The sequence below is a fragment of the Mastomys coucha genome, unplaced genomic scaffold (assembly GCF_008632895.1).
Source record: "Mastomys coucha isolate ucsf_1 unplaced genomic scaffold, UCSF_Mcou_1 pScaffold18, whole genome shotgun sequence".
NCBI classification, from domain to species: Eukaryota; Metazoa; Chordata; class Mammalia; order Rodentia; family Muridae; genus Mastomys; species Mastomys coucha.
The window spans coordinates 44849800-44857290 of record NW_022196900.1 but is presented as its reverse complement, the minus strand read 5'-3'; the positions used below and the strand labels follow the sequence as shown (position 1 = coordinate 44857290).

Here is a 7491-nt window from a genome sequence, read left to right as displayed (position 1 = left end):
ATTTAAATATAAAAATTCATTTATGATTATATTTTACATCATCTACAAATATGGGTACATTACTATTATAGCATACAAATCATAAACATCTTTGGAAAAATTCATTTTAATAGCATATTATAAGCTCTAAGAAGTTAGAGCCAAGTCCAGGCATTATAGACACAGGCCCTGGGAAGAGATTCCAAGACAAAAAAAATAAAAAAATCAAAACTCCTTTTATCTAAAGTATACCATTTTAATAGAGTGACATTTTAAACCTAAAACACCAAGAATCTATACAAATGTATAGATAAATAGTGATATAGTACTGACATACATATTTCAAAGAAAAACATTTTAAACTGAGGCTCCACGCCATAAGCCTGTACCTATAAATGCATGAATCAATTATTATGAGCTTATGATACAGACAAGTATCCCTTCACTGACTGCTCCTTTTACCATCGGAACGTCAGGAGTCACACAGGAGCACAGAATATGAACCTAGGGGAAGGAGAGGTCCAGCAACATGGAGTTAAGTACCAGTCCATGAAGTATTACTAAGCACATGTCAATAATTCTGAGTCAACACACTGTTTAAGATTCTCTTTAGAAATCTGTTCATATCTCATAAATTGTTGGTGTTTAGTCATAAATTTTAATATTGGGAACCACAGGTAACCTGCTTATGAAAACAATCTTTCTGTGATATTCTACCATTTTCCTTGAATGATCTGAGACCACAAAAATTCATGTACAAAACTTCTTACTTAATGACTTGTTTTCCAAATGATGAATATTGAATCGTTATGAAAAGTGTTTTCACTGATTTAACCTTTTACAAAGGTTTGCATATATATTATTTGTGTCTGAGTGTATGAACAAGTACCACACACACAGAGGAGCCATCAGGATGTTGGGTTAGAGCATCTGATCCCCTGAGACTGTAACCATGGGTGACTGTGAACCATGATGCTGGGAACTGAATCCAGGTACTCTACAAAAGCAGCAAGGGTCTGATCTCTGAGCCATTTCTCCAGCCCATTATTGTTGATTTAATCACACAAAAATGCCAAATCTTAGAATGTAAATATCAATATGGATCCAGTAGCCCTGAAAATACTTTTTTATTTAAAATTATGCACAGACACATCCCATCCATCCTAAATGATATTACCAAAACTTGGACAACATATAAATGCAATTATGTACATGTGTGTATATAATTTATGTGCATATATGTTTATATACATGTTGAACAAAGGTAATACCATTTTGTTCTTATTTCTGTTTTCTTTTTTAGTAGAATAAGAAAAAAATCCATAGCCCTAACATATAATTTGGGGATGAGAGAACTATTTTACTTGTATGTCTTTATTTTTAGGACTCCTTTGCATTTAAATCACGTGATTAATGTCTAGGAGGTTAAATGTCCAGGGGGTTAATTTATCATACTGCAAACACTTCCTTTGGAGTGTTTGTCTTGTACTGCCAAGATCACACATCATTTTATTTTGAATACTAAATTAGTGTTCAAAATGGCTAAAGGTGGCTTAAGCCACTTTTCTTCTGGTCTAAGTAACTTGCCCCTTCTCGTCTTCCCCTTATTTTAAGCATCATGCTGTTTTTATTTTTCCTTCCTATTAAAATCAAACATATACTATTCAAAAATATGTCCTTTGTTTAGCAAGCTAAAAGCATTTAAAAGGTATGTTGCTCTTGTCCATGTCACCATATATGCGTACATATATATGTACATGCACACACATACACATTCACACACAGATATATATTTCAAGATATATAAATTCGAATTTACATAGGACCTAGCAGATAATGCAAGCAAGTAAAACGGGTTGTACTTGGTTTTGAAGTCATTAAGCAGAGACATTTGTACCCATCATCTTATTTATTCTTTTTCTCAAATTATATAAATCATGTATCTTTTAGACACTATCTCTTGACTCTCATCACTTTGACAAGAGATATAAATTTTTACTTTTTTCCTTAAGACAACCATCTTTTAGTGTAAGTAAAGGCTGGGCCTGGTGCTGAATACCTGCAACCTCAATACTTAGGACAGGAGGATTGCTGAGTATGAGGTCACCCTAGGAGACAACAAAAATCCCTGGCTAACCTGGTCTGAACAGCAAGACTCTTCTGAAATAGCTAATAAACAAACAAAACAGCCATTAGACACCACGATGTGTAAACCACAGTCTACACTGCTGTTCTAGTGTAAAGTCTCATTCATGGTATCTCTGCCCACTTGTTTTTAAGGAAAGTACCACTCTCTATAGCTAGATATACTTAGTTTCCAAAAGAAACCCAGTTAAAGTTGTTCCCAATTTGATTTCTATGCTTTAAGAATATTGTGAGAGTTTAATCTGCTTTAACATTCTAGGGAAATTTGAAAATATCCATCAAAGTTCATAAAAATACATTAAATATTATAATTATGCTAAGAACTCAGAAACATATCCATGATAAGTTGAGGAAAGAAGGCTATGCAGCACACAGAGAGTATGCCAGGCAAGCATAAAACAAAGCTAAACTTTACAGTGTCAGAAGGATTAAGTGGAAAGATTAAGCATGAGTATTCATACTTTTATGTTTTTTCCAGTGAACATTTCCCTGTTTTCTGAAAAAAAAAAAAGTGGTGCAATAAACACAAGTCAGCTTTAAGTACAGATTTTCAAGGAAGAGGAGACAATAATTCCACTCTTTAAATGTATTTTTAAAAATCAATATACACTCAACACCATTTATAACAGTCATTTACTTGTATGTATGTATAGGGGGAGAAGGTATACACATGAAAGGCCAAAGAGAATCTTGTGGAAGTTTATTCTTTTTTTTATCTGTGTGGTTCCGGAGTTTGATCTCTGGTCAGTGATCTTGCAGCAAGCTGCTTTACTCACTGAGCCATCCTGCCAGCCCTTAGTGGACACTTTCAAGAACAGTTTTATTTGTGCAGAAAGAAATGTTACCTAGATTTCTTCTGTTCTGTTGTCTTTCCCTACCCAGTTCCCCCTATTGTTGATATCTTAAATTATGAATAACCAATAGCCAAACACTGTTAACTACATAGTCTATTCTATTCAGTTTTCTTTATCTTTTTACTTTAATGTCATCTGCATTTCAGTTTCCCATCTGGGACATATTATATTTGGTTGGTATATCTCATGAGGCTCTTCTTGATAGCACCAGCTTCGCAAAATTTCCTTACTTCAGGTGAGCTGGATTGATCACTACATGATGTACTCCATCAGACTCTTATCCTCATAATATGCTAGGGTTATGAGTTTTGGAGATAAAGATAATACAGGCACTGTATCCCTGTCATTGCATCCATGTTCTGATGCTACAACAGAACATCTGGAGCTGTATCATTTACATGAGGAAAAACAGCTTGTTATCAAACGTTTGGAAGCTGATAGCCCTGGAAAATTGGTTCCTGTTTTGAAGAGGGCCTTCCTTGCCATACCACATCATGACAGACAGCAAGGCAAAATAGGTTCTAAAGAAACAGACTGAATGAAAGACAGGAAACCAGAGTATCAAGCTCACTTTGTTTGTTTCTAGCCCTGGCTATCCTAGAACTCTGTTGGCCAGGATGGCCTTGAACTCATAGAGATGCACCTACCTCTGCCTCCCAAGTGTTGGTATTAAAGCCATGTACCACTTCTATCTGGCTCAAGTTAACATTCCTACAAGAACTCTCTCAGCCTTTAACTGACTGATCCCACAAAAACTACACCAACACTTTCCAAGTACAACATACCCAATAACCTAGTTCTCTCACCACCCCCACTAACATCTCAATACTGAAGAACAAGTACACAACAAATGACCCTTGGGAAGATAAGCCATAAGCAAACCACAATAGCTAGATACTTTCTACAAGGCTTTATGACTATAGATATGGATCGTGCTCACCTGGGTAAAGAAATATTTATTACATTATCGAATTATAAACTCACTCTTGTATCTTACTGAGCTGTATCTTGACCTACTCCTTTTCAAACTTAACAATATCAAGTACAGAAACATGTAATTGTTTGTACATACATAGCACATATATTATGGTTTACATCTTTATATATCATCATACATCTTTTTCTTCTTTAAAGGCTGTTTATATACATAAAAAATTGAGCTAGGAAACCAATAGACTTCTTTATGGAAGTCTGTTCTTAAAATATAACCCTAAATATCTTATAGTTTTTCATCTTGGAAATAATTTGGAAATGATTACTTTTTCTATAATAAAAAGTCTTGGGCTACTTTTTTGTTTATTTTATTGTAATATAATGGTGCACTATGAGGTCATAGTTAATGTGATAAGAAACAATCAGAGGTATATGTATGTAAAAACCTACAGTTGGAAATAATCACCATTTTGATTTGGTCCTAAAACTTGAAACCAAGGCCCTCTCTGATAAATAAATGCTATGTAATACCTTTATAAATTAGTCCTCAATGTAATTTTGTTTTTTTGAAAATCCTATATAAATATAGAATTTGAGAAGAAAGTAACTTTTCAGTGTGGTATCAACTGCCTAAAAATAATTTTCAGGTAGATCTATTTCCAATTTTCTGAGGAACCTCCAGATTGATTTCCAGAGTAGTTGTACCAGTTTGCAATCCCACCAGCAATGGAAGGGTGTTCCTCTTTCTCCACATCCTTACCAATATGTGCAGTCACCTAAGTTTTTTATCTTAGTCATTCTGACTGGTGTGAGGTAGAATCTCAGGGTCATTTTGATTGGCATTTCGCTGACCACTAAAGACTTTGAACATTTAAGTGCTTCTGAGCCATTTGAGATTCCTCTGTTGTGAATTCTTTGTTTACTTTTATACTCCATTTTTTATTGGGTTGTTTGATTTTATGGAGGTTAACTTCTTGAGTTCTTTATATATTTTGTATATTAACCCTCTTTCAGATATGGAGTTAGTGAAGATTTTTTTCCCAATCTGTAGGTTGTTGGTTTGTCCTATTGACTATGTCCTTTGCCTTACAGAAGTTTTTTCAGTTGCAGAAGGTCCCATTTATCAATTGTTGATCTTAGAGTCTCAACCATTGGAATTCTGTTTAGGAAAAATGCCCCAGTGCCCATGAGTTTGAGGCTCTTCCCACTTTCTCTTTTATTAGATGCAGTGTACCCAGTTTTATATTGAGGTTCTCGATCCACTTGTTCTTGAGCTTTTGTGAAAGGTGACAAATATGTATCTATTTTCATTTTTTTTTTTACATACAGACTACCAGTTAGATCAGCATTATTAATTGAAGATGCTTTCTTTTTTTTCATTATATATTTTTGGCTTCAAAGATTAAGCGTCCATGGGTGTGGGGCCTTATTGCTGGGTCTTCGATTCTATTCAATTAATCAACCTGCCTGTCTCTGTACCAAAACCATGCCGTTATTTTTTTATCTCTATTGCTCTGTAATATAGCTTGAGGTCAGAGATGGTGATTCCCCCAGAAGTTATTTTATTGTTAAGATTTGTTTTTGCTATCCTGGGTGTTTTGTTTTTCCATATGAAATTGAGAACTGCTCTTTCTGTGTCTTTGAAGAATTAAAAAAATAATTTTCAATAATATTTTTCCAGATACAGTGACACTTGAGAGGGAAAGGCAAAAGATCACAGTGACATGATCCAATCAGAGGAAAGACCAAGGGACTGTCTCTAGAGCAATGATGAAGTCTTACATGGCATGGAAGTGCCGGAGAACTTCCGTGCCATAAACAAATGAACAAGCAGATGACATATGCAAAATTGGAGTTGTGTTTCTGTAATCTAAGCCAACAATGCACCATTGCCATCGCAGTGGAAGCTGACTGAACACTGTGTGACACTGACCAGGTGTTTCCCGCCATCAACAGTTACAAGGAATCCTAAGTTAGGTTGTTCAGTTTATTTGATCATGTATTAAAAACTCTTTAAATACAATACTGTTTAGTATATAGTTTTGCTATTTCACATACATTAGCTCACCTCTTTAAGAAATGTATGAATACTAAACCTGACAAACAAAATGCAGCCTTTTTCCTTTGGGGGACAGAATATAAAAAGAAGTTATCTTTCAAAAAATTTCACACAAAGAATTTCACTGAAATCATGTATAGGTGTATGTGTATTTAAAGTCTGTAATATGTGTGTATTTGAATAATTTGAATATATAATACAGATATAAGTAAGAGACACTCACAACTTAAACGTTCTTTGAAAAGAAAGTAAACATTAAAAAATGACAAGGTATAAACAATCTATATATCATAGAAATGATTTTCTTCTCATGAAAAACTGAACCCTATTTTGTATTTAACATTTTACAAAATGGCTAATCCCAAATATGTAGCATCCATTTTATATCTGTTTTATAATTTTTTTCTATAAAAAAAAAGAAAAAAACCTCAGGCTACTTTTTAGTTTATTTGGCTTTACATTGTTATCTTGCCTGTCCATAACCCAGGATGCAAGCCTCTGAGAAGAGGGAAAATCACACCCATTTAACAAGATACTGCAAATCAAAAGTTTTATCATCGAAGTCTACAAACAGAATCAGCATGCCACTTGTCATCTGTACCTCACTTTTAGAAAAGCCACAAACTAAGAGCAGTCTAACACTGTCATTAGAGCTCTCCTTGTAAAGCACAAATATTGATATTTAGAAGTCACAAAAATATCACTATCTTGTTCATAAATGACATCCAACTTTCACATTCCAAGTAGATTCAGTACTAACATCATTCAAATCCAATGCCTTCACATATCTGAGATTTCTATCATATAGTCATTAATGAATAAAAGGTAAAACTACAGCACAAGTCTCCTTGCACATACTGTACAGAATCCAGCCCTGAATGGCTCTGTTGCTAGTGGTTCTACAGACAACAGCATCTACACACAGTCATGGGATCACACACTAAGCTTTAGTCTGAAATATAAAAATACCCTTCTGAGACAATATTAGTGATGTATTTAACAAAGGAGTAGTTACGAGTGTCAATTCCACAGTATACACAGTAAGTATAAATTCCAATATTAAGGATAAACTAATACTGGAAGTACTTAAAAATGTATTAAAATACTGCTATTTCTTATTGATTTCCCTTTAACCCAAAATGACAAAATGAGATAAAACATTTATTTAAGGATTTCAAATCATACTATAAGCTTCTTTTCTTCTAAAATTCACAAATCTGAATATTTAAAATGTGCATTAATAGCATCCTAAAGTGAATTTTTAGGCCCAAGGAGTTAAATTTCCTCTGTGGCATATCTCTAAATATATGACTTTTGGGTACAATCAATCATTTATTATAATGCATGTTCTAACTTTTATAAACACTTAACACTTATGTCACCAGTAACAAAATCAAAATGTGTGCACTAATGCTATAAGCAAGGGACCATGCTTGTTATGCACTATCATCTCTATACATTAAAACCTCAATCATACTCAAACAAATCCACTAAAGTGTGGTTTTCAATCTGCTAACTATG

General features: G+C 33.9%; 1 protein-coding gene across 2 annotated transcripts in view; it reads right to left on the bottom strand.

Annotated features, from left to right (window-relative positions):
- Cntln (centlein) overlaps positions 1-7491 on the bottom strand; it is a 241922-nt gene that overhangs the window by 117083 nt on the left and 117348 nt on the right. The window lies entirely within an intron of this gene.